This window comes from Ooceraea biroi, chromosome 6 (genome assembly GCF_003672135.1).
Source record: "Ooceraea biroi isolate clonal line C1 chromosome 6, Obir_v5.4, whole genome shotgun sequence".
In the NCBI taxonomy this organism is placed as follows: domain Eukaryota; kingdom Metazoa; phylum Arthropoda; class Insecta; order Hymenoptera; family Formicidae; genus Ooceraea; species Ooceraea biroi.
The window spans coordinates 5382571-5405835 of NC_039511.1; the positions used below are offsets into that span (position 1 = coordinate 5382571).

At 44.7% G+C, this 23265-nt stretch overlaps 2 protein-coding genes across 2 annotated transcripts in view; one reads left to right on the forward strand and one right to left on the reverse strand.

The window, feature by feature from the left end:
- Positions 1-23265, forward strand: part of LOC105284335 — a 66235-nt gene that overhangs the window by 14235 nt on the left and 28735 nt on the right. The window lies entirely within an intron of this gene.
- The window catches only part of LOC105284336 (microtubule-associated protein futsch), a 37327-nt gene that overhangs the window by 12433 nt on the left and 1629 nt on the right, over positions 1-23265 (reverse strand). The window lies entirely within an intron of this gene.

Here is a 23265-nt window from a genome sequence, read left to right on the forward strand (position 1 = left end):
GCGAAACGATTTATCGGACCTGTTCGCCGTACGCAAAAATCAATTACCTCTTAACGCTGACTGAAATCGCGACGGGGGAGAGGCCGTTGCAAAAGAAGAGGAGATATTTGTGCGGTCTGATCGCATCGCTGAATTGTTTCGCCTGCGTGTGAGACGTCACGGGTGAATCAGCTTACGCGCCGAATTAGGGGTCCACGTATCGCCATGAGAAATTTCGTGAGAAACATCCTTCGCTGCCGGCGAAGATGAATTCGCTGTATGCCACGCTTGTCTCTCTCTCGTTCGTCCTCTCCGTGCGTTTCCTGCGAACCACCCGTCATCCTCGATCCTTCCGCGCAGCGCAGCCTATTTGGCTTATTTTTTCGACTTTGAACGGAGTCGAGCCAATAAACTTGGGGATCCGCCGTTGCAGAAAAGGAGCAACGTGGTTTAACTCCTTCTAACCGCCGCAGGCCTTACGACGTGGCAAACGTTCCTCCGAAGTGTCTGCCTCACTCAGTCGAAATGGATCTCCTCGAACGTTTACGAAACAAATGAGCATGATGCGAGTTCTGATGAGCTTTTAACGTGGTAACTGGTGTCTCTTTCTTTCGCTCTTTGGTTCACACGACATCTTTTTCTATCAGAGTGTTACCATTATTGCGTGCAGTCATGCAACAGAACATTGCATACATCGCGCTTTTATATAACACAACATGTTTGTATAAAATCATCGTTGAGAATAATTTGAACAATAAGACTTTGTAAAGCAAACAAGAACATAAAACGAATCCTGATTTTCTCCAACGCAAAAAAAATATAAACTCTTTCAGGTAATCTGCTCCTGCCCTTCAATTAATCGATATCGTAATGTTGTTAATATCGATTGGGATATTGTTAAATCCTTTGAGGATGTTTAGCTAACGTTGTGACTTTTCAAATTTTTCACCTTGGGAAATCTTTATTGAGAGATATCTATACTTTTCCAGGTAAAAATATAAATTCAGAAGATTCCACGTAGACGTACTTTTACGTGTTTGAGATTATAATTGCTGGAGGGCCACGAAATTCTCTGATCCAGCGTGGATACAATCTTATCTCACCCTCTTTCGAAAGGCTGCAACTCGGAGAGACAACGCGCGGCGGTGAGTCAGTCTGAAAATACCTAACTAAGTAGTGATACTTGACTGTTGGCTACGCGACGACTTTCAAGACACCCTGTAGGCATGCTCGGGACAGGCGAATGTGTTTGCGAGTGTACATATAAACCGTCGGAGGCATATACTGCACCGAAAGTGGTTGACCCTGAGAGAGCTCGGCACAAAGGACTGATTCACCCCGGGGCTAATGCGGAGAGTCCTCCCGAGAAAGAAGGAGTTTGCCGTTTACCCGGGTCGATTTTGTGTGCATGGATCCTTCCTGCCATGCCGTCTGCACGTGACATAATCCACAGGGACAATGGCATATTAATGTTCCTAGCCTAAGAAAACGCGTCGCAGGGGTACTATTGAATCCTTTCCGTGGTTCTTTCTGAAGTAATCCATTAGAGAAACCAGACGCGCTGCCTTTTCGCTGAACAGGCGATAAATATTTATCGCGTCTTACGGAATTCTTACATTTACATTTATTATGCGTATTTTATTTCTTTTCATTTCTTTTTTATTTTCACATATTTAAAAAAATTGATTAATAGAAATTATAGAACACTCTAGTTGCATTTATAATAATAGCGTCTGTCATTCTAATGTGCGATAGATATTAATACAATAGTATCGGTAGAATAGTGTGCTAGCGTTTTTAATGCAACAATAATTGTCGCGCTTCTCGTGAAGTCGATGCTTTCAATTATCGTCATCATCTCCTTTTATCGGATTTATTCCAAACGTACAATTACCTTGGTAATGACCAGCTAAATAAATCATTATTTCTTCCTCTGTCATTCTGTCACAATGTTATTTCAACTAATTACGTGCTTTGTCACGTTGTCTTCTTCTTCTCTCATCGTTAGGTATTACACTTGTGTTTCTGCCGCACAAGAATTCGATGTATCTTGTACATTTCAGTGAAAGCGTCTTACGCGTTCACGAAAAAAGTGAAGTCGTAACGTCGTCGAGATATCGAGATATCTCGTTTGATTTCTCCGGTGTTTCTCAGGGGGCGGGACCCGATCAAGTATAAGAGATTGCAGCAAAACATGACGTATAATTAAAATTAATCAAAATTAAATTTGTATACAATATTATATACAATATTTATATTATTATATTATATTATAATACAATATTTTATTGGTAATTCAAATACAGTATTATATATAGTATTAGAATTACCAACTTATAATAATCCCACAATATAGTAGAAAAATCACTTGCTCACCTGAGTACCGTTTAGAAAGGATTAAAAATAAAGGATATCTCAAAATGGAGCTCGTTAGACAACCGTTAGTTTTGTAAAAACGTTTTTGTACGCGACAAGTAATATCGCTCGATCACCAAAGCAAAAATCTGAGCTCACCGTGAAATTCAGCGTGCCGTGCTAGAATTAATCCGCTTGTAAAATCCGCGCGTGCATCTGGCTTGATCGCGCTTGTGAATAAAAGCGATATAATTGCATTAAAAGTGCTGCGAGCTCGCCGGATAGACGGTATAATATAACATGGCGAGAAAATCAACTAAGCCATATCTGCTGAACCGTGCCGTAAAAGAAGGACGAGAAACGATCGAGTCCACCGTGAAGCGCGCGATTATCCTCGAGCCAGAGAAGGCTCCTTGTTGTTAAAGGACATTCTCCAACGACATTGCCTACAATAATTTACGGGATTGCTGATACGACCGAGTCTCGCTCTACCGAGCTCGAAGACTTTCACCTTGATCGCAATCGCGACAGGACATTGCGTAACTCTGCGGCATTATCTATGCACACCCGCGCGCGATTCTGTCAAAATTGAATTATGCCGTGACATAACGCGTAGTTTGATTCTCAGGCATACGTAAGCGCAGAATGCAAACAATTGTCAAGCAATATTGTCAAAAATATTGCACATTTAATTGCAACACATGATGAGATTACTTCGATTATGCACAGATGTAGCAAACACGCTAACAGGATCAAGCAATTTTTAGTCAATAGTTAATAAAAGGTTTTTGATTAGAAATGCTTTTCTTTAGCGCGGAAAATGCCTTCCGCACCTGCATTAAAGTTAAATACTTCATCGACCGCGTCGATGTTAAATGCACCGGCCAGATTATAATCTGTGTATCCACGTTAACGAACAAAGACGGAAAATTATTGCAGGAACGTGCTTCGGGTCTCTACTTTATATCGAGATTCAGACCTCTATGTCTACCTTCAGGATTTTAATTATGTATTCATTGGCAAGAGTGATTCCGACACGAGCTCCGCCTCAGGCAGCATTTGGCATTGTGGTTTGCCTCGGTAGCGAATCAGGAACTGTGTTCCGTTGCCCGATAAATGAAAGAATCGTCGTAAAGGTCATTTACACGATTATTATCGCCAGTTGCGATCGAGAGATCGATCCTGCGTATAGCTTAATATCACACGCGCGCGAAATACCAGTTCTACTTGTTTTCCCCACGCTGCCCGTCGCATGTCGGGCCTTCGGAAACGGTTGAGCATTACTGCGATGTCCTTAGCTTAGCAAAGAGACGTTCTCATATTATTGCAGATACCCGAAACGGATTTTCTCGAGTTTCATCTCGTGGAAACTGATCATGCAGCGCGGCTTCTGCTCGTTCCATGCCAGTCGACGCGTTCCTCGCGACCTTAATGTGATATTTAATTACGGATTTGAAGATTAAATTAAAGATTAACATTGAACATCGAATTTTGAAATTATTTAGTTGTTGTGTACAAGATGTCGAAATCTTGAGAACTTTCAGTTTGATGGAGTTATCTGAAAACCGTGTTGATGATGCAAAGCGGACATCCTGCGCGCAACGATCCGATATTTCAGGCGTATCCGTAATTGGGAACATCGGGAGCGAAGGGATTTAATACATACATACCTTACGGGACTTACGTAAAATCGCCATTCGCGGCACGGGGTGAAAGCGACATGCCTTTATCGACGTACCAGGCAAGAACGCGCTCGGAGCATCGTCGGCGCGCTCCGAGAGTCCGCGATGCCGATTATTCGCGGATGTCAGCAGGTGTAAGATTTCCGCAAACGTGTTATTACGGCGACTTATCGGTCGACCAGCGGACCAAGACGAGGCACGCCATCGTCCAGCGCCGGCGAACGGTGGTTACAAGACCATTGTATGCCTAATTACAAGTGTAACCGGTCAATTTCACGGTGCGGACGCGCGCGCGCGCACGGACAACGACGACGGACAGATGGACAGACGGACGGATGATGAGTCGGCTCCATTGTGCTGGGACCCTTAACGAGATCGTTCTCGTTCTTGTTCCGAAAGCGAGTACTCGAATCGGAGATGCGGCTGTCGACGAACCGCGGCATCGATTACTCTCACTTCGGAAGACGAAGCAACGTTCTCCAACGTGTGTGTGTGTGTGTGTGTGTGTGTGTGTGCATCTGTGCCCGCGGGTGTGAGTGTGGATGCGCGGCATTGTGCAACACCACGGTGTCAGGAATCCTCGAAAATGTCAAAGGTTTATTGCACGTTCGGCGGATGCGCCTCGATCATCGCTCCGATCTCGCATCGAGACGCTTTCCTCGCGCTGGGGATCAGCTGTAGCCGAACTCTCGAGCACTCGAGCTACCACAGCGTGGCTCGATAAACGGTGGAAGCGTCTGCGGTTTATTAATGCGGAAGCGTGGAATTTTATAGGATTGGCATTTCGTGGTATTTAAGGTCCACGGGTCAAAAGTGCGATTGTTCTCGTCAAACGCATATTTCATCGATAGCTGTACACGACACGAGAGAAACTTCGTTCGTGGTGCATACATGAATCGTCTAAGCGATACTGTTTAAAGTCGCCAAGTTTGCCTGTCTGAGAAAAACCGAGACTAATAAAAAAGACTCGTACTCTTAACAAGCGTCTTCCCGTTTGGAATATCAAGTCCACTGCACTGCGCATAGCATTGCAATCAGACGACCAGATGACCTTTCCGCAACGCGAAAACTGCTGGTAGTAGAACGGTGATGATAATGATGATGATGATGATGATGATGATGATGATGATGACGATGACGACGACGACGAGGAGGACAACGACGACTACGACAACGACGACAATGATGACGACGATGATGATAGTGTTGGGACTCCATGAAGCACATCCTCGCTAGCTGGCAACCTATACTCTTGCTCCCATCGGAGTTGTTACTCAAGATACTTTACTTTCTACATTCCTTGCGAGACAATACATACACCCACGCAGCTCGTTTGTTCTCTCGCTCATGTACTTGCATGTACAAGTGAGATACTTATCCAGATAAGTCAGCTCGACGACAATTGCCAAGCACGAAAATCTTTTGATCTTCAAACTCCGGCTCGCTCACAAGCTGCGCTTTGTGTAAACCATTTAAATCCATGTAAATTATTTGGAACGTATGTAATAATGTATAATATTATTGGAATTCTTTAACTTGGATTTTAGTTTCGACCTTTATAAAAATCATGGAAGTCACAAAAATGATAATAATATTTCCGAGGAAGATCTTCTTTGATTTAGAATAATATTCCAGATTACTTAATGTATCCTTATGCCTTTGCGGACACGTAACCGACGAAAGTGAGAGTACCACTAACGAAAGAGAAGGATCGTTAACGTGAGCACGACTCGTCAACGCTAATTAGTATTCCAATTAATATTAATAAGATGAGACACAGAAGCACTTGACGAATTTCGTGTTAACTTGTAGCATCGAATCCAGTCGAAATTCCGGTGTGAATTAGCATAGGACAACGACTAGACGGAACAGACTAATCGATTCAGCACGATACAATATTTATCCCCTCGCCTATTTCGCCGAGCTGGCGCGCGCGTGCTTTTACGGCCTAACTTTCGCCGGCGATTACCTCTGCAATCGGCATTGCAAGGTTACCTGTGCGCGCCAGATACGATTTAACGATTGATCCGATACAAACCTCGCCTTTTTCCCCGCGGCCGCGCTCATTATCCGATTAATTCTCGTAATGCAGCAGCATCCCGCCGCGCTCGGCTCGTAATACACCGCCCCGTTACGGAAGAACGCCGGTAATTACCGTTGCCGAAGATCGCGGATTAATCCAGGAGCCGTGCAAAAAGATACCGCAGCATCAGACTGTGCAAAAACTGCCAGGGGAGTAGTTAGATAGAGAGCGATAAACACTCTAATCGTCATGTTCCGTTCTTTCAGCGGAGGCTTTCAGCTGTGCATAATAAGTCCCATTCTTCAAGAATCGTTTATTTGAAGGAAAAGTCTTTACAGTCTACAAAGGTGATTTTTACGATTAACTAGCACAACACAGGCGCGCGCTATTTTATTTTTCAATCCACTCTTAAAAAAGCCGTGTTAAATCAAATCGAAATCATTGTTGCATATTGCCTAGAGTTCTCGACGATTGAAAATCCTTTAGATTTAGAAATGAAAAAGTTCTAGTCATTAAAATTTTTTTCTTTTCCGAGGAGTTCTGTGCTATTTATATTGTTAATTGGCATATTGCCTAGAGTTCTCGATGATTTAAAATTCGTTAAAACAATAAATGAAAAAGTTCTAGCCATTAAAATTTTTTTCTTTTCCGAGGAGTTCTGTGCTGTTTATATTGTTAATTGGCATATTGCCTAGAGTTCTCGATGATTTAAAATTCGTTAAAACAATAAATGAAAAAGTTCTACCCATTAAAATTTTTTTCTTTTTCCAAGGAGTTCTGTGTTATTTATATTGTTACTAGTACAACATAAGCGCGCGCCATGCGCGCGCTATTTTATTTTTCAATATTAATAATGTTTTCGAATAATAATATCTTATATCTATTATTTATTATATGCACAATTATCACACTCTACCAAATTGTTAACCTCCACGCGAAGACAGCCGCGCGATGGTAATCTAAACTGAACATAACTCACAACGCGAATCGAGATAACCAATCAGTGTCGCGGACAAGAGGCAGCAATGATTTCGATTTGATTTAACACGGCTTTTTTAAGAGTGGATAATATGGGACTAATTATTAATGACGAATTGTGTAAGTTGTGTATTGTTCAGCAAAGTCGGGCGAGATACAAGGCGAAGTCCTCGTTAATATTCACTAAAGTGAATGTCGAGCAGACTGGAGAAATTGAGAAGAAAGGAAAAGTCACGAGTTCACTTCACTTCTTGTGCAGCTCGTCGCTAATAATTAGTCCCACGTTATGGCCGTAAAAATGAGTTACAACGAATTCCGGAAAGCTATAATGTATCTTCAGTAAAGAGAGGCGTGTCTTTTATACAGGTTGAAAATGCGATTGCTCAATTGGCATTCAATATACATGCCTCGCATGTTACATCAGTTAATGGCAAAAAGAGGGAGACAAATATGATACCGCAATAAAAGTTGAACGAGAATAATCTGGTTATTGCGAGAAGTGAAAATATGGTAAAAATATACTTGTATTCGCGTCGTAATAAACGCACGTTGCAGTTATTGAGCGGATAACGCTATCGTAAAATACGCGAAATACAAAGCCGGGTAATCTACGAGATATAAAGTCAAGCAAATTTTCCAACGGACGCGTTCAGCGCGAGCGTATAAGAACCCATCGTTGAAGTCACCGTTTACCCGCTTACCGAGCATTGAAATCTCTTCCAGCGCCGGACAGTAATTGTACTTAAACGGCGTGTAAACGAACGGAGATACAAGTCCACGGGTTCCCTCTCGAATCGCACGTATCTTCTTTATGACTTCTTTTACGAGTGTGCGACTGGCAGAATAATTAACTTAGTTTTGCAACGAGGATTTATATTACTTGCGATCGTATATTTTCAGTTTTTGCCGCGAAATCTTCATTTATTATTATTGCGTTCGTTATCCACTTTATTTCTGCGAGCACTGTTCATTATATATTATATAATATAGGATTTAATTGATTGCAGTGCTAACATTAGCATTTATAACAATGTTTGCAGTTATTCTGTTTTTCTTTTTTTTATCATGATCTTATCGCTGAATTATGAATTCAGGCACGCGATTCGAAACTTCCGCATGATGTTAGAATCAGTTGCGATCCCTTTCACGTCAAACGGAAGCTTTCAGTCACGCGATGCAAATGCAGATTTTAATCCGCTATTGCAATTTCTGATGTGATACGGGTTTAATAATCGTTGTCTCTTCGTGTGTGATTTAGCGGAGAAACTGTCTTGAATCATATACTGAATCATACATTCTTTTCCTCTTTTCTTGCTTCTTTTTTAGCATTTAGAATAATCGCTTACGTTATGCCCTAACAATGTGTTATAATCATAAACAGTGGCAAGGTGATACTATCGTCGAAGCGCATAAATAATAATAAGCGCTCGGTTTGCGCGACAGAAATGCGCGCGATTGCCGCTCGATTAGATACATGGACAGCAAAAACAATATTATTATAGAAGAAAAGTCACTTGATAGCGATTTACAGCGGCCTTGCGCTCACCGAGACAGTCCCTTTCTCGTCCGATTGACCAATGGTCACGGACGAGATTATGAAAAGGGATACGCCTGTATTCTCGAGGTTGACAGCTGAGAACGACAATTTGCATGTTTATTCTAGCTCGAGCGAAATACATCGCAGTAACTTCGAATCACGATCCTGCTATAACGACTGCATACCGTGCTAATTAATATAACCGCGATTTAATCGATTCTTAGCGGCATTCCCGCGCATGTATCAATATGAAAAGATCAAGATAACTCTTGTATCAAGCACTTGTTACGAACTCGATACGTCTGACGTATTTTTGATGCACGCGTGTTGCACATCCAGTAGAGCGAGAGAAGTTTTCGGCGGCAAATAATGAAACAAGAGCGTATATTGCTTAAAAATAAAAGTAAAAAAGTAAAATTAAAATTCTTGAAAGTAAAATATTTAAAATTCATACCTAAAATTAATACTTAAAATTCACATAACGAGAGAATTACTGATTGAATGGTGAAGCTTGAGATAGCCGTAAGAGCTGTGCAACGATAAAATCGCGACGGACGTAGACCGGTGATTTCTCCCGGTGATCATAGGTGTCTCGAAAGGAGCTCGAAGTAAAGTGACAGAAATAGACGTAGACGAAACAAATCGCGTCCGTAATGGCCGTGACTCGCACGTCAGGATCGCGCGGGCAAAGTACGCACTCGCGGAAAAATCCTCGATGCCGAGCACGCGCCTCTCTTGCAGATTGCTCGGCTCTTTGTAAATTCAAATGTGCAATCCCAGCCAGACAATTTTTCTCGTCTCCTTCCTTCCCCTCCGCCCCTTTCACTCTTTTCTTGCGACTCGCGAAAGACGCGATTAGTCTCTCAACATTCTACCCGCTTCCGTCGTTTCGTTTTACGTTACACAGTCTTGTTCAGAGACACGGGACGGCTGCGGTAAATCGTAACAGACCCATCTGCTCAGCATTGAGAATTAGAGGGTGTTCAAACTTTTCTGCCGAGTGTGAAGGAATACTTGAGGGCGATTACTGTAACGAAGTGTTGTCCACAAATTTGTTTCGCGCCTTTTAATTTGCGAACACCGGACGCGTTTGTTGTAAGTTTGCAACAACTTTCCTGCACGTGTTTCCTTCATTTCACAAGCAATTATGTGATCCTAATTAAATGCAGTATAATCGCATTTGGAAAGCGCCTTTCGTGCAAATTCCTTTCGCTGACGAACGCAACGCACGGGAGGAATACCGGACTGGTGAAAACCGCGCTTTCCGCGTTCACCGATTAAAGCGTTGGAGCAAAGAGAGAAGACGACAAGAGACGCGAATACAAACGAAAACCCGTTTCCGGGCAACATGACGGGTCGCGACGATTTTTTCGCTGACAAACCTGTTGAGCAAAACGGTTCTGCTGATTAATGTCGATGTTGCTCAAAGAAAAATAATCGAATTTTTATATTTTCTCTTCCTCTTCAGGAATTGATTACATGCGATAAAGTACCTATGCGACTCTCCTGATATTTATATTTTATTTTATTAAACAGTTAAATATAAAACGACATTTTTATTCCGATAATTTCCTCAGAAAATACGAAATGCATAACTGGAAAAAATTAATTATCCCAGCAGTCTACAATTTTCAAGACAGCATCTTTAGTCCCTGCGGAGGTGGCATAGATAGATCGGAGGACGAGAATCGGTCCAGGCTGGATCGGTTTGATTAGAAAGTGGGACAGACATTGCAGTAGTTCGCGATACGGCGGCGCCCTCGGGGGCCTTGTACGACCCGCAGATGCATAAAACCCGCATCTGCACAAAGTATACTCGCATGTAATACATATATATTCATAATCTGATGCTACATACACACACGCGCGGTGTGTTTGCGTGTATGTGGGCGCGGAACACAAGTATGCGCGCACGAGCCTGCCCGACGATATAAATTGCACCTCGAACGAAGCTTACGATCGCCTTGAGAAGCGGCAGCAGGCGGTGCGGCAGCTTGCAACAGAGTATCAACCGAGGAGGGCACGAGCCAACGACATTCCGCGGTAAACTGTGCGATTTCGCTACAGGCCGTTTCACGCGTCATTCGCCGTCATCCGAGGCGCGCGCCTTCACCAGCAAGGATCAGGAAGAGGATGCTGCGACCTAGGGAGCAACGTAAACCGTAAATCGGGGGGATGATTGGCGATAATGGGTAAAACACGCGGCCGCTTCTCACGGAAACACGTCGCACCGCAATTTTTTTATGGTAGTCGCAGGCTGTCGGACTTTTTCATGGGTGCGCGCTATTCGATCGGCCATTAAAACGCTCGAGGAACGCTTGCGTCGACGCTTCGATGTAAATGACGTATTAAACGGGCAACGGGAAGGTTTGCATGGATAAGAACGATCGTGGGACGTTTATTAGCATTGAAAATCGAGGGATTGTATAATCCAGCGCATGTTGCGCGTCGCTTAAAGGGTGCAAGGGAGCAAAACTCCGCCTGTTTTTTTTTTTTGGAGACACTGCAATTTGATATAACAGCCGAGAAACACCAGGACAAACTGGTTGCGAGAGTTTTTATGTGAAATGCAGCTGTGATTAAAGTTAATTTCCAGTTGCCGCTCCAAAAGGGGCAATAAAGTGTGCCGCCCAGGTTTTAATATTAATATACGCTGTCACGCGGTGGCCGCCAATATTGCCGCAGCTACATTGTCGACGTGGCATTAAATTAGCGCCCGGGACTGGCATTTTCATGCGGCTTGCAGCTCCGCTTTCAGCACGGAATGTCGTTACACCCATGCGCCAGAAACGCACAGTTAAAATCTGCTCAACCCGCCATTTTTAGCCAGGCGATTAAGATTTACGTGACGCAATGTTCAACCACAAAAAGATAAAAGGATAGAAATAATAAAAATATAATATACAATTAAGCATAACATATCATAACAATACACTCGTTACATCAAATGTAATATTTTATAATAATAAATGTAAACGTAATAAACTATAAATGTAACAAAGTCGAGTGACTTCTTCGCGAAGCTCACTTTTACTTGCGACTCGGTTATCATTTCAATGATAAAGAATATGATTTGCAAGGTGACGTGCAGCACACGCATTCTAAACTCATCTCCGACCTTGAAGTCTCTAGCACAGTGATGAAGCAAGCGTTTAGACGAGCGATTTCGATAAAACGCGGATAATGGACCGGGCGTGCCGCGCATTCCATATTCCGACACTGTATGCTCCGTCGTGTGCAATTCGTCTGACGGACGTGGAATTTAATTTAATGGCCGTAAACGGCCGCGAATGCGACACGGGCTAGTCGGCGGTGAAATGAAAGTACCGGTCGTTCGCGAGGGAGATACGCATGGTGGGCAAAAAAGAGAGAGGACATCCGAGAGAGTTGGGAAGAGAGAGAGAACGACCTTGCTGTAGCCAAGTCTAATGTGGCTAGGCGCGGTCGTCTGGTTGCGTCTCGCGGATAATGATTTCGGGTCCATTAAAAAGGAATATGCACGTGGAGTCATTATCCTGTATTCTGTCGGTAACGAGCGTACAATGACCGCCGAGGAGAGGCACGCGCGACGATTATCTCGATCTGTCGAGTGTAGAGATCATCAAAATTCGAATACAAAAGAATTTGCGGAGCATCGTTAAGGGAATGCCTCTTCTTGTTAACTACGATGATTACCTTTACATTATCTTCCTGTGCAGTTTCAATAATTAGGGGATGGGAAACGATCGTACAAGAGCAACCACATTGAAAGAACACGATGAGAGCGAGTGAAGAAATACATTCGTTTCGCAGGAAAGAGATGAAAGCCGCCGAAAGTTGGAGCGCTTGAACAATTTCGATGCGCAATACTCCAATTTCCAGAAGATTATCGAAAATAGTCGAAAATTTATAATGTAACTTGCCTAACGATCTCCGGAGGTAGCTGATGAGAAAATGATTGGAGACTTATAATTTCGTGCTCTCGAATATCGGAGTGCCGAATATCGAATATCGTACTCGATTGATCTGACGAATCTCTCAAGGCAACTCGATAGTTTCGCCGAAGAAGATAGTTTTGCTGGCTTTCGAACGGCCATCGACGACGATCCGCCCATTCGCCTGGAAAAATTTTAATTGCCAAGCCGGCATTTTCATGCACTCGCGTGCCTGCTGAATACCGCGAAAGTATTTACTTATGCGTCTTTTATTGTACGCTGTCACCGTCTAGATTGGCACGTGCGACTTTTCCAGTCGTGCAGCGTACAGTTCTGCTTTCACTCCGCGAATTACATAATTCGTAAGAATATTCCGTGCGAGGTCGGCGACAAAGTTTTGCCGCATCACTTCTCGTCGCTTTCGTGTTGCTCGCCTCGCGTGTTGGGGAAAAATTTATTCCGCGTGAACCGTGATCGAAAGAACAGATACGACGTACGTACACGTTGGCCGGATGATCTATCGTGGATCATTAGACTTGACCTTGGCGTGGTCTCATCATGGCCGAGCCAGCGCGGTCATCGTGGAACGAATCTTCGTTTCCTGATTGAGGAAATGGGCCTTTTTGTATGCGCAGTGCGATTTATTCGCCTCGCGCACCATTTGCTAGCGCCGTGCGCGTACCTGTCATTTGCGCGCGCTAAAGTGCACTCGCGTTGAAAGTTCTGAGATTGCCCTAAAGAAAATTGAAGGATTAAACCTGCGATGGGGAGAAGGAGCGTGACAAATGTCTTACGTGTTTTTATATTTCTGAGAGAAAACAAGAATTCATTATCTTTACAAAAAAATTACGTTGCACATTACAGCATTCATCTCTCTCTCTCTCTCTACTTTCCTTCTGGACTTTGTTAGCCTATTCTTCACGAATTCATCTTCATCATACCGCAAGAGGTAGATGCAAATTTAGCTGAATGGATGGCGATACCTGCTGGACCGTTCCTAGAACGGTCAAATTGCTGTCCATAGCGACGAGTCAGGTAGAGGACGGGAGGTGGTTTCAGGAAACAGCTTTATGGCCTTGTGGTTCTGACCTTTTCCTCCGAAGCAGATGTTGCACAAATGCGACTGAATAACCCGTGCTGGTGGTGGCACAGATTGCGGAGACGTTTCTAAACAATAAAATTTAAATGCGGCCTATCCATTCGCAACCGACGTTTGCCTCGTGTCGTATCCTTTGACCAAATCTCCAACGACTCTCTGGGAATTTCCGAGATCCTCTCGCCATTTCGAAGGATGTATAATATCGATTCATTCCGCAGAGATTTCCGATTATATAATGTGACTAATTAACATAATAAAAAAAGTCGCTTAATAATCGGATTAAAACCGAGTTGATCGCGTCGCATCAGGAATTTCCGGCAAGAATCAGAACGCATACAATAAGAATGCGCATACCTGTCGCCGAAGGACGTGGGAAAAATTCGCAGTTCACGTTTTTATCTTTTTCTGCTTTGCTTGTTCCCAGGTGCTTACGCATACGGAATGTGTTTCGAGGCGTTGCGCGTCGAATCGCCAGTGCGTACGATCCGTGCCAGTTTTACTTCGTCGTAACTTCGTCGGCGTGTGACCTTCGATACACGCCGCGGTGTTCAGAGCCGAGAGATCGGAAGTAATTAGCATGGAACGTCAAACCATTGTTCAAGTCATTCAACGAGAGCACACGTTACAGCGGCCGCTTGTCGTGCGTATCGCCGCGCTCGTTCGACAGAAACGGCGGGCTTAGCGCCATGGGATCAAGCTGGAAGAATTCGCCCGTGTTATAATGACCACGGTGGCGTGGATTACGAAACCAGCCAGCTTGCGAAACTCAGCCGGCTAAGGTGAAACTAACGCCGCTTGTTACAGCGAACCATTGGGCTTGCCGATTCGGCATCATTAATCTGGCAAATGAATAATTTGCTAGCTCACCCGCGACGTAATTAACGCGGTTACCCAAAGACAGAAGACGTAGAAACGATTCCTCGTTACTTGCAGCCGCTCGCGTGCGCGATTAATAAATTAAATTGCATGTATGGACAAACGGCCTGAAAATACAGAGATAAATAATAATACCGATCGTGATAATAAATAATTCTGTAATTTCGCCAAGGAGATCAGGCTATCTGCACCAATCCGCCTTGAGCTATCGACAAGCGTGCGAATGTATCGCGAGTTACTGCATATCGATTTCGCATCTCAACGGATTTTCTCATAGAATTTCCAGGGAAGTGAAACAATATCATATAATCAAAACTCATTATACGTTTTAGAAAACAGTGTGTTTTACATCAATACTGCTGTCCGCGTTCCTCCAGAACGTGCAATCATTTTAGCAACGCCATCCGGTCAAGCGCAATCCTCTCGGCCGAGTTTCCGTTCTCATCGAACGCTTTTCCAGACCGTTTTTCTTTCTTTTTCTAATTAGATCCGCTTCGTCGCGAAACTGCGGTACCGTCGTCTCTCCCAAAGTGCGTTCTTTCTTCGAGCCATAAGGCTTGCCTGTGATCGACAGGCCTGCTGGGTCTACTTTCGTCATCTTCTGCACCGTACACGTTCCCTGGCAAGATCGGATCCGATCATAAGGGAGTCCATTGTTTGCGCGTCCGGATCCATGGTACCAGCAAAGACTCCCCGTGGGCAGCGGAACGAAACTGTAACGCCGTTATACGATGCACTCTCCGTTGTTGTCGGGCCAGCAGACCGGCATCGCCGAAGCTGATCGGACATTGGCAGCAAGTGAAAGTGTCGCCAGCGAACAGCCGGTCGTACGCACATATGCTTATGCATGTACGCGTATGTACGCGGTCAGGAATCGCGGCTACTTAGAAATCACGCGGCCACAAGCCGATCTGGCCATACCAGGCGCTCGTACCGATCTCGTGCGTGGTACCGGTCTCTGTATTCCAATTTCTATTCCTGCGTTCCATTACCGATATCACGTGCCTACCGGTCTAGCGTCCGGCCGTATTGGCGGAACGTCAGTACAATGACACCTTCTTCCGCGTGAAACTTCGGTAATTTGTCTTCATCCCCTTAGCGTGAGTTATTCAGCCGTATCAGCATCGAAAGTATTTGATATTTTTATTTTTATTTGGTAATTTTGATATTTTTGTGAAATTAAAATTCATGAAGAAAAATACATGTACATACATATTTGTTTAAAGATATTTATGCTAACTTTAATAACTTTGACATTTAGTTGAATGATGCATAACGGTGCGTGATGTGCTTTCTCTTTCGCAGGATTTATTAAATCTTAAATCAGAAATGCACAGACTATTGGCTTGGAATTTGCGAGGGACGCGATACGTCACGGCGGAGGCTGCTCAATTGCGCGATTCAAATAAGTAGGTGTACCGGAGGAATAATCGAGTTTCCGTCAACGGTACAAAATCGATTCGTAGCGCGTACATGCGGGTAATCACCGTTACACGACGCAACTCACAAAGACAATATGCGAGTAACATGGCACCGTTTTTCAGTCCATTACGTGCTTCTCTCGTAGCTGAAATCTTTTTCTTTCAGTTTTAAAAGCAATGTAGCACAGTTAAGATGATCGAGATCACGCAATCGGACGGAAACAAACATGTATAGGAAGTTATTTTAAACACGATATGCAGTAACGTTTATATCTGTATAAACTTAATTGTGTTTTCTCCGGTGTTATCCGGTGTACACCGAGGAAACTAATGATGCACTTTGTTGTACGATAATTTCGTCATGACCGCAAACCACCGCGTAGCCTTGAGATAAAACAAGATGGTAAGCAGAAACAAAATAACAAAAATTAACTGACTTGCAGTTTGAGATACTGTTGAGCAAAAATATGTATTTAATGATGTTCGACAGGTTTTTCGCAGCATTTTTTAATGTTTCATACTGCAACATCCATAAATTCGATAACAAAAAAAATTCGCTTACAACTTTGCATGAAACTCTGATGAAAACATACGCATCATATGTGATATTAATAAACCCGCTGTATAAATTGAATGCGATTCATACCCGTAGAAGCGGTTTGTAAACCGGATTCGTGTAAGATCATGGAGTAACCATCCCGGCTATTTGAACGTGTGTAAATGTGCAGGTGCATAAATTTTTGAAAAAAATGACGCGACGAACGACTAATCGAGCTATTTGACCGACACGAATGAGTGAAACTTCGATATGTGTAATCGAAATGTCGTTTAGACGCAGATACTGAATCCACAAATAAAGTTTAATGGATTTCATTGCAACTTATCGCTTGTTACTAGAACTTGTGCAAGTTCAAGGGTATAAATCTATTGGTGTATGTTAAGAAGAATTCATCGACGTACATTCTCTCTCATTATTCAATTTGATGACGCAAAAATGCAATTTCTTTTTATTTCAACATAATGCGAGATTACGACTCTTTTATTTTATTTTCTAGCACATAATAGCTAGTTTTATTGAAATATGGCACACTATTATAGATCTATCTAGTCTCTAACTGTCTAATCAATAAAATAACAAATATCAAAAGCGCGAGTATTTATGGCATGTATAATAATACTTGTAACATTGTACATTATATGTATATAAAATAACATTTACATATCGTATATAATGGGAGAAAACACAAGAACAAATGAAGAATAGTGAAATCCCGGATCGAAGAACTCTCAAGTAGAAGTAGTAACGGTCGCCTTCGCGGCTGTCAGGGGGATCGAGAATGACTTATATCCAGAGAAAGCTCAAGCCGGCCTTAAAGGAATCTCGACGAGGCAGCGCCAAGGCCGACTTGATTCGCATAACCACGACGTGATGCTTCTGCTGCGGAAAGGTTAGCCCAATTAATATTGTCGACTGGTTGGTTGGGCGATTCTGGATTTTATTCTACCAGACGATACCAGATGGATTACCAGACGAAAAACAGAGATTTAAAAATCCAGTTAAAAACGTCTGTTCGATGCGCAGAGTCGAGTCATCGCAGGTGATTGCGCAGCTCTTTTTGGTATTTTGGAAGAGATATTTCATCTTCAGAGACGATCAGAAAGGAAGTGATTTATCCAAAGATCATAGTCTAAGCAATCGATAATTAATATTGTATTAATCTCAACTGACACTTTCCTATAAATTTCTCTCCTAAATTTCTATAAATCTCTTGATGACGAGGAACAGGATGCAATTCTTGTTTACAAAGACTAATTGCTTTCTATCGGCGCTACGGTAATGTTAATCTACAGCAGACATCTTAATTAATTCGCTAATTACTCTCCGATGTTTAAGGCGAAGTTAGAAAACTGTACGGTGAAAAAAAACTGCGCCAAGTGCCGCAGGCGCAAAATCGAACGATCGCGATTGATCGATCGATTGATTGGTCAGTCGGTTAGAGGTACGTTCGGAGAAAGCTGGAGAGTCGTCCTTAGGACGTTTGTGCAACACATCAAGGCCGTTTCCCTTGATTGTCGGATGTTTCCGCCGTGAAACCGCTATCCCAATTACTTATTAATCAATCGATCCGGCAAATCGCTGCTCAACCAAGTTTCACCAGACGTGACAGTAGCGAAGGAGGGAACTAACAGGAAACATAGCGGCATCGCGCTGGCATCGATCAAATTGACTGCGAGCCGTGTAATCGGCCAATCGCCGACGCGAACTTGATATTTCCCAGCCGTTCGTGCTGCTACCTGATTCACGAAACGCGTCGTTTGTCCCGATGTCACCATTACCGCGTTCATCATCCTAATTCAAGTAATTCCTTAAGCGAATTGTGCAGTCGCCACGTGAAGACACGCTTTCTAATTGTACGAGACACTTTTCGGTTTCACAGGCCACCGATAAGCATCTCGTTGTTTTCAGTGACTCGATTATCAGGGATGATCGGAGGCTTCTTTCGCTCGGGGGCTTCCTTTGCTACAAGCAAAGAAGGAGAAAAAGAAGGAGCAGTAAGACAATCATCTGCACGATCATCTGATTGTCCGATCTCGCTGCTCATATTAGCTGGCACTTCTCTCATCTGCCAGGGACGCGTTCAATTCTTTTGTGAGCCGCTTAACCCAGTTACAGCCATCATGCGAACGCTACGTGCAACTGCATGCGCGTTGCACACTTCCGTTCGTTCGGATGGGAACAGGGTCGCGGGAGCGGTGGAGGGCACGCGGGAAGGAATTACAGATCCTCGAATACATTCCGTCGTTCGACACGACGACCGTAATCGGCGACCTGACGTAACAGGTCTAACTGTCCCGGCGGCGCCATTTTGCGAACGGTGAACGGAAAACGACCGGCGGCTGCTTGTAACGCGATAACGACCGTTCAGAGTCCGTTTCGAACTACAGGCGGCTCTGCAATCCGACCCGAAACGGATGATGGACAAAGTTTTGCAGCGAAGTTGGCCGGCGAGTTTTCAACAGTTGAACTTGACTTGGCCTTGAGCGCCGTTTCAAATTCGCTCGACGATGATCGCGTGAAGGTGTCCAGGTAGAGGTTGCGCGATTTAAACTACCTATATCTTGATAATAATGCGTTAAATCTTTCGTAAATTAATAACAATGGATATCAGAATTGAAATTCGATTCTTTTCGTAGAAATTAGCTAAATGTTTATTCTTAGTAAAATCGATGATTGATTAAGATCTTTTATTTGTATTCGATTAATTCATGTTAGCCATTTTGCAAAAAACTGAGGCGTACGCCATTACAGTTGACGCATGAATCCGAGAGCCATTACATCCATTCGCAAAGAAATTCTCCTGGACGCATGAGATATACGGCATTTTTCCGCTCGATTTACCTCGTTTTCCAACTGACATCGCATTCTGTAGGTTTAACCGTTCAAGATATTTTTTATGGACTTTTTTCTTATTTCATTTACTTAGATGACGCCGGAGCGCTTGGCTAAAGCAAACCGACGGAGCGGCGCACGAATAAAATCACCGATGCGATTAGAGTTATTCTCGCGAATGGTGTTCGTGACAAACTATCAATTACGTCTATTGAGAAGTCGTAGACCCCCGTCGAAAGTCTAACGCGCCGATAGAAACTCAAATGAAAGCTGCCGGACGAGGGAGCGAGCGGGTGATCGAAGCGAGAGAAGTTGCGCCGCTTCGATACGTTCGTATATGCGCGCGATTGACTTTTACAACTATCCGCCACGATGTGGCGAGTTTTTCTTTCCGCCTCGTAGAAATCCTCAGTCACGAGGATCGATCGTGGATAGCAGAAGGTTGCACCTGTGCAACTGCATTGCGCGCGTGCACGCGAGACTCGCCGGTCGGTGAAAGAATCGCCGATTTTCACCGCGCTCCACTCGAACGGAGAGACAAACGAAACGCAAGAAGGAGACGAGAGTTGCATTTCATTTTTATTTCGATCCCGATTTCGATCGGCTCGAGCGGGTACCCCTGCGAATATCGCTCTGGAGTCGCTCAAACATTAGAAATCGTTGGCATTTGCGAGACACGCTTGCCTCTCGATTGATTAACCATCCGCGAAAGCACGGACGAATTATATTCCGCTGAAAAAAGAAAGAGACGCGATCGCGCATCGCGAGTATAAGCGTGCGCATACACGTCACTCCTATGATGAGCAGTTAAATTAATCTCGATCGTTTGCGGCGATATCAAGCCACTTGGCGCTTCTCGCTGGTTCCAAACGCGCGCCTCTCGAAGCCTTTCTCAATGAAGGGACCGCCACCAGGTGACCCATATATTCTAACTACGTTCCACACATGCTGAGGGAGCCGCGCAAGAAAAAGTCCAGTTATCTCGGTACCGATATGTTAATTCAAAAGTAATAAGACATTTAGCGAGGCCTCTTTCCCGATCCGGTCTGAGCCGGCCGTACGAGCAATGATTCTCCTCGCGGTCTCACCTGAGCCAAACGAATTTTAATGGTGAAAGTCCAGAAGAATGTGTCGCGCCCGAAAAAAGCGGCGCGTTGCATCCGATCGCGGTGAACAAAAAGGATCTGCCGAAACGATCTGTCCGAGCTCTGTCGATCGCGATAATTTCTAAAAAAAAATTCATGGCTTCAACGGTATATCTGCCGCCTCGGATCCTCGCGCGATGATGCATCGACGTAATATTTCACGGCGCGACGCGCGAGCCATCAAGCATTCCACGCCGGATTTGCGGGATCGTTTCTCACGATAATTGATCGTTATGGCTGGAATAAATTGCGAACATTGACTCTCTAGGAGAGTAGATTTTTTGGGGGAAACACGATTTCTTGCCTGACCCGAATAGGCTTGAGCAACGCCGCCGCCGGAAGCACGGCAGTGCTGCGTGTCGTCAGCGACGATAAATTAATCATTTAAAATCAATCTTCGTCGCGCTATGAGATTTTCTTCCATTTCTTCGGTCGAGTGGACGACGCCTCGAGTCACACGCAAATGTTATGCGTAATCGTGCATAATTATACGGACGTAAAAACGCGGCGCCATGTCAAAACACTTGTTATTCCGGTTCGAAGGCCGCGGACAAAGTCTTGCGCGGCAGGATCCACGGAACGGCGTACTTGCATCCGCCCTGCGCACATGCACGCTCAGCGCGCGGCAGCGCGATGCAGCTGCAGGTGTAGTTTCGTGCATTGTTCCGGCGGCAGAAGCGCGCGGATCTTAGCGCATGTAACGCAATGACTGCGCGCCGCTTTTACGAGCCTTTCTTCGCGCGGAGAGGTATTCTTTTTCGGGCGAACGAACGGTCGCTTCTGCCTCTCGGCGCCGAGAGACGCTGGAAATGGCAGAACGCGCACATGCAACGGCTGTTAAAACGAACGCATAGATCGAGCCCTCGGTGCCATTATGCACTCTCTTGAGTCCTGGGAACGACGAGAAATTCAGAATTTATTATGCATCATAAGAAAGTGGAGACACACACACACACACACACATACGACTTTGGTATCGTCATTAAAATAACAGGACTATCCATCCAATTCATAAAGAAATTGCTACGCCGTGTTAAGTCCATTCATAAAATGCACAATTCCCTAAGGGGGAAAAATGACGGTTTGATCAGCGTCTGAACAACTCCGAGTCACTCAAACATTCAAGATTCAGGATTTAGAAGCAATAATAACAGTTGATTGCTGGGCTGCGATTTAAGCTCATTATCCCTCACACATTTTCATATAGATTAACGGTACTTTACACTGGCAGCTGCAGGCATCGCCGTTTTTTTTCCCCTGCCAGCCTAATCTAACAAGCGGCTGACCGAACTCGACACCTGTCGCGACCTTGCCAGGAGATATTTAATTACACGGTTTATCTCGTGTCCGCGCGTGATCACCGCGAAAAGTCTCGTTCCGTGCGGAGAGTCGGACCCGCGGCCGGGCCCGCGGCTCTTGTCTCACCTGACTACTGAAACGCGAGGTCGTAACGGAAACTGCTTTCGCGACCGGCGAGAAGAAAGCCCCGCGTGTATCGCGGGGTGTAAAACCGCGCTTTACAACCGTAACGTGAACGTGATCCGGACGAGGGAGATTCGTCAGGGCGGCTCATCAGGGCTCGGCCAGCGTCCGCCGAGTCCGCCGGAGTTCCGGGGCACGGCCTCGGGTTTACACGTGTGTACGTGCGTTTGCAGCCGGTTCGACTACATTTCGTGACGGCGCACATTCTCTCTCCTTCTCTTTCTCTCCCTCTTCCTCACAGATATACGGACACATGCATACGAGTACATAGACACGTTTTACATACACACTAATGCGCGGGATACCCGAGGAGCCCCGAATCTCTCTGCGTGTACCGCGCGGTCTCATCTCTGGTCGTGTCTCGAGTGGGACCGACCCGGGGATCCGGTGGGGCCCACAATCCAGACAGAGGCCATATGCAAAACACATGTGGAAAGCGATCGGCTTGCCGATCGAGAGGCCGTGGCTCACTTTGCCGAGCAGCGGCGGCCCATCGAGCATTCTACTTCGTCAAGTGCTGTTATCGAGCGATTAATTCAGGCCCGCGCGTTTGCTCGCGCTCGCTTTGCATTTTTGTACCCCGCGGGGATAACGAGCCGCGCATGTAAGAAACCGCGCGAAATGGAGATTAATCGCGCGCCCGCGGTCTTGCACGCGATCTTCATTCATTCTGTGCGCGATGAGCGCGACCCTCGTTTTATCCGCGTCCCGTTTATCGCCGCACGCCAGGAAATTATTCTCATCCCTCGCTAGATCACTCTTGGTGACATCATGCTATCATCGAGAATAATGTATCATCACTGGCCTCTCGCGAAACGTGTTTTGCCTGCAGGAAATCCTGGAATTTTCGCTCTCAGCTTTAATAGATAGATTTATTCCGAGATTAAAGTTAATTAATTAATGGAATTTATGGAATTAAAATTAATTCCATTGGATAAGAAAATCTTACGAGAGACAGACTGTTATTTATCAGAGTTATTGAATATTCCACACGGTAAAATATCTTCTAATCTGATTACTCTCCATTATTTCTCACAGCTAATGGCACAAGATCTGTATTCCTGCCGCATACGCGAGTACCTACATGAGAGGTTGAATTCCTGTGGGAATCCTTTTGCGGCACGAAGGGAGTCACGGGATGTTGAAGCGCGGTTAAGATTCCAACCACCCACGTACAAACATATGCGTTCCTGGCATTAGACTAACGTGGTGATTCGATCTCCGGCGACGTGCATGTCCGTCCGCCCGTCCGTCCGTTCATCTAGTCATCCGTCTGCTCGTCGTAGCCTTTTCTCCTCAAGCACACTTGGAATCACAATTTCTCAAATATCCTGACTAGTCTCCCGATTGCGTCCCACGCTCAGAATAGCAGAGAGTTTTTCC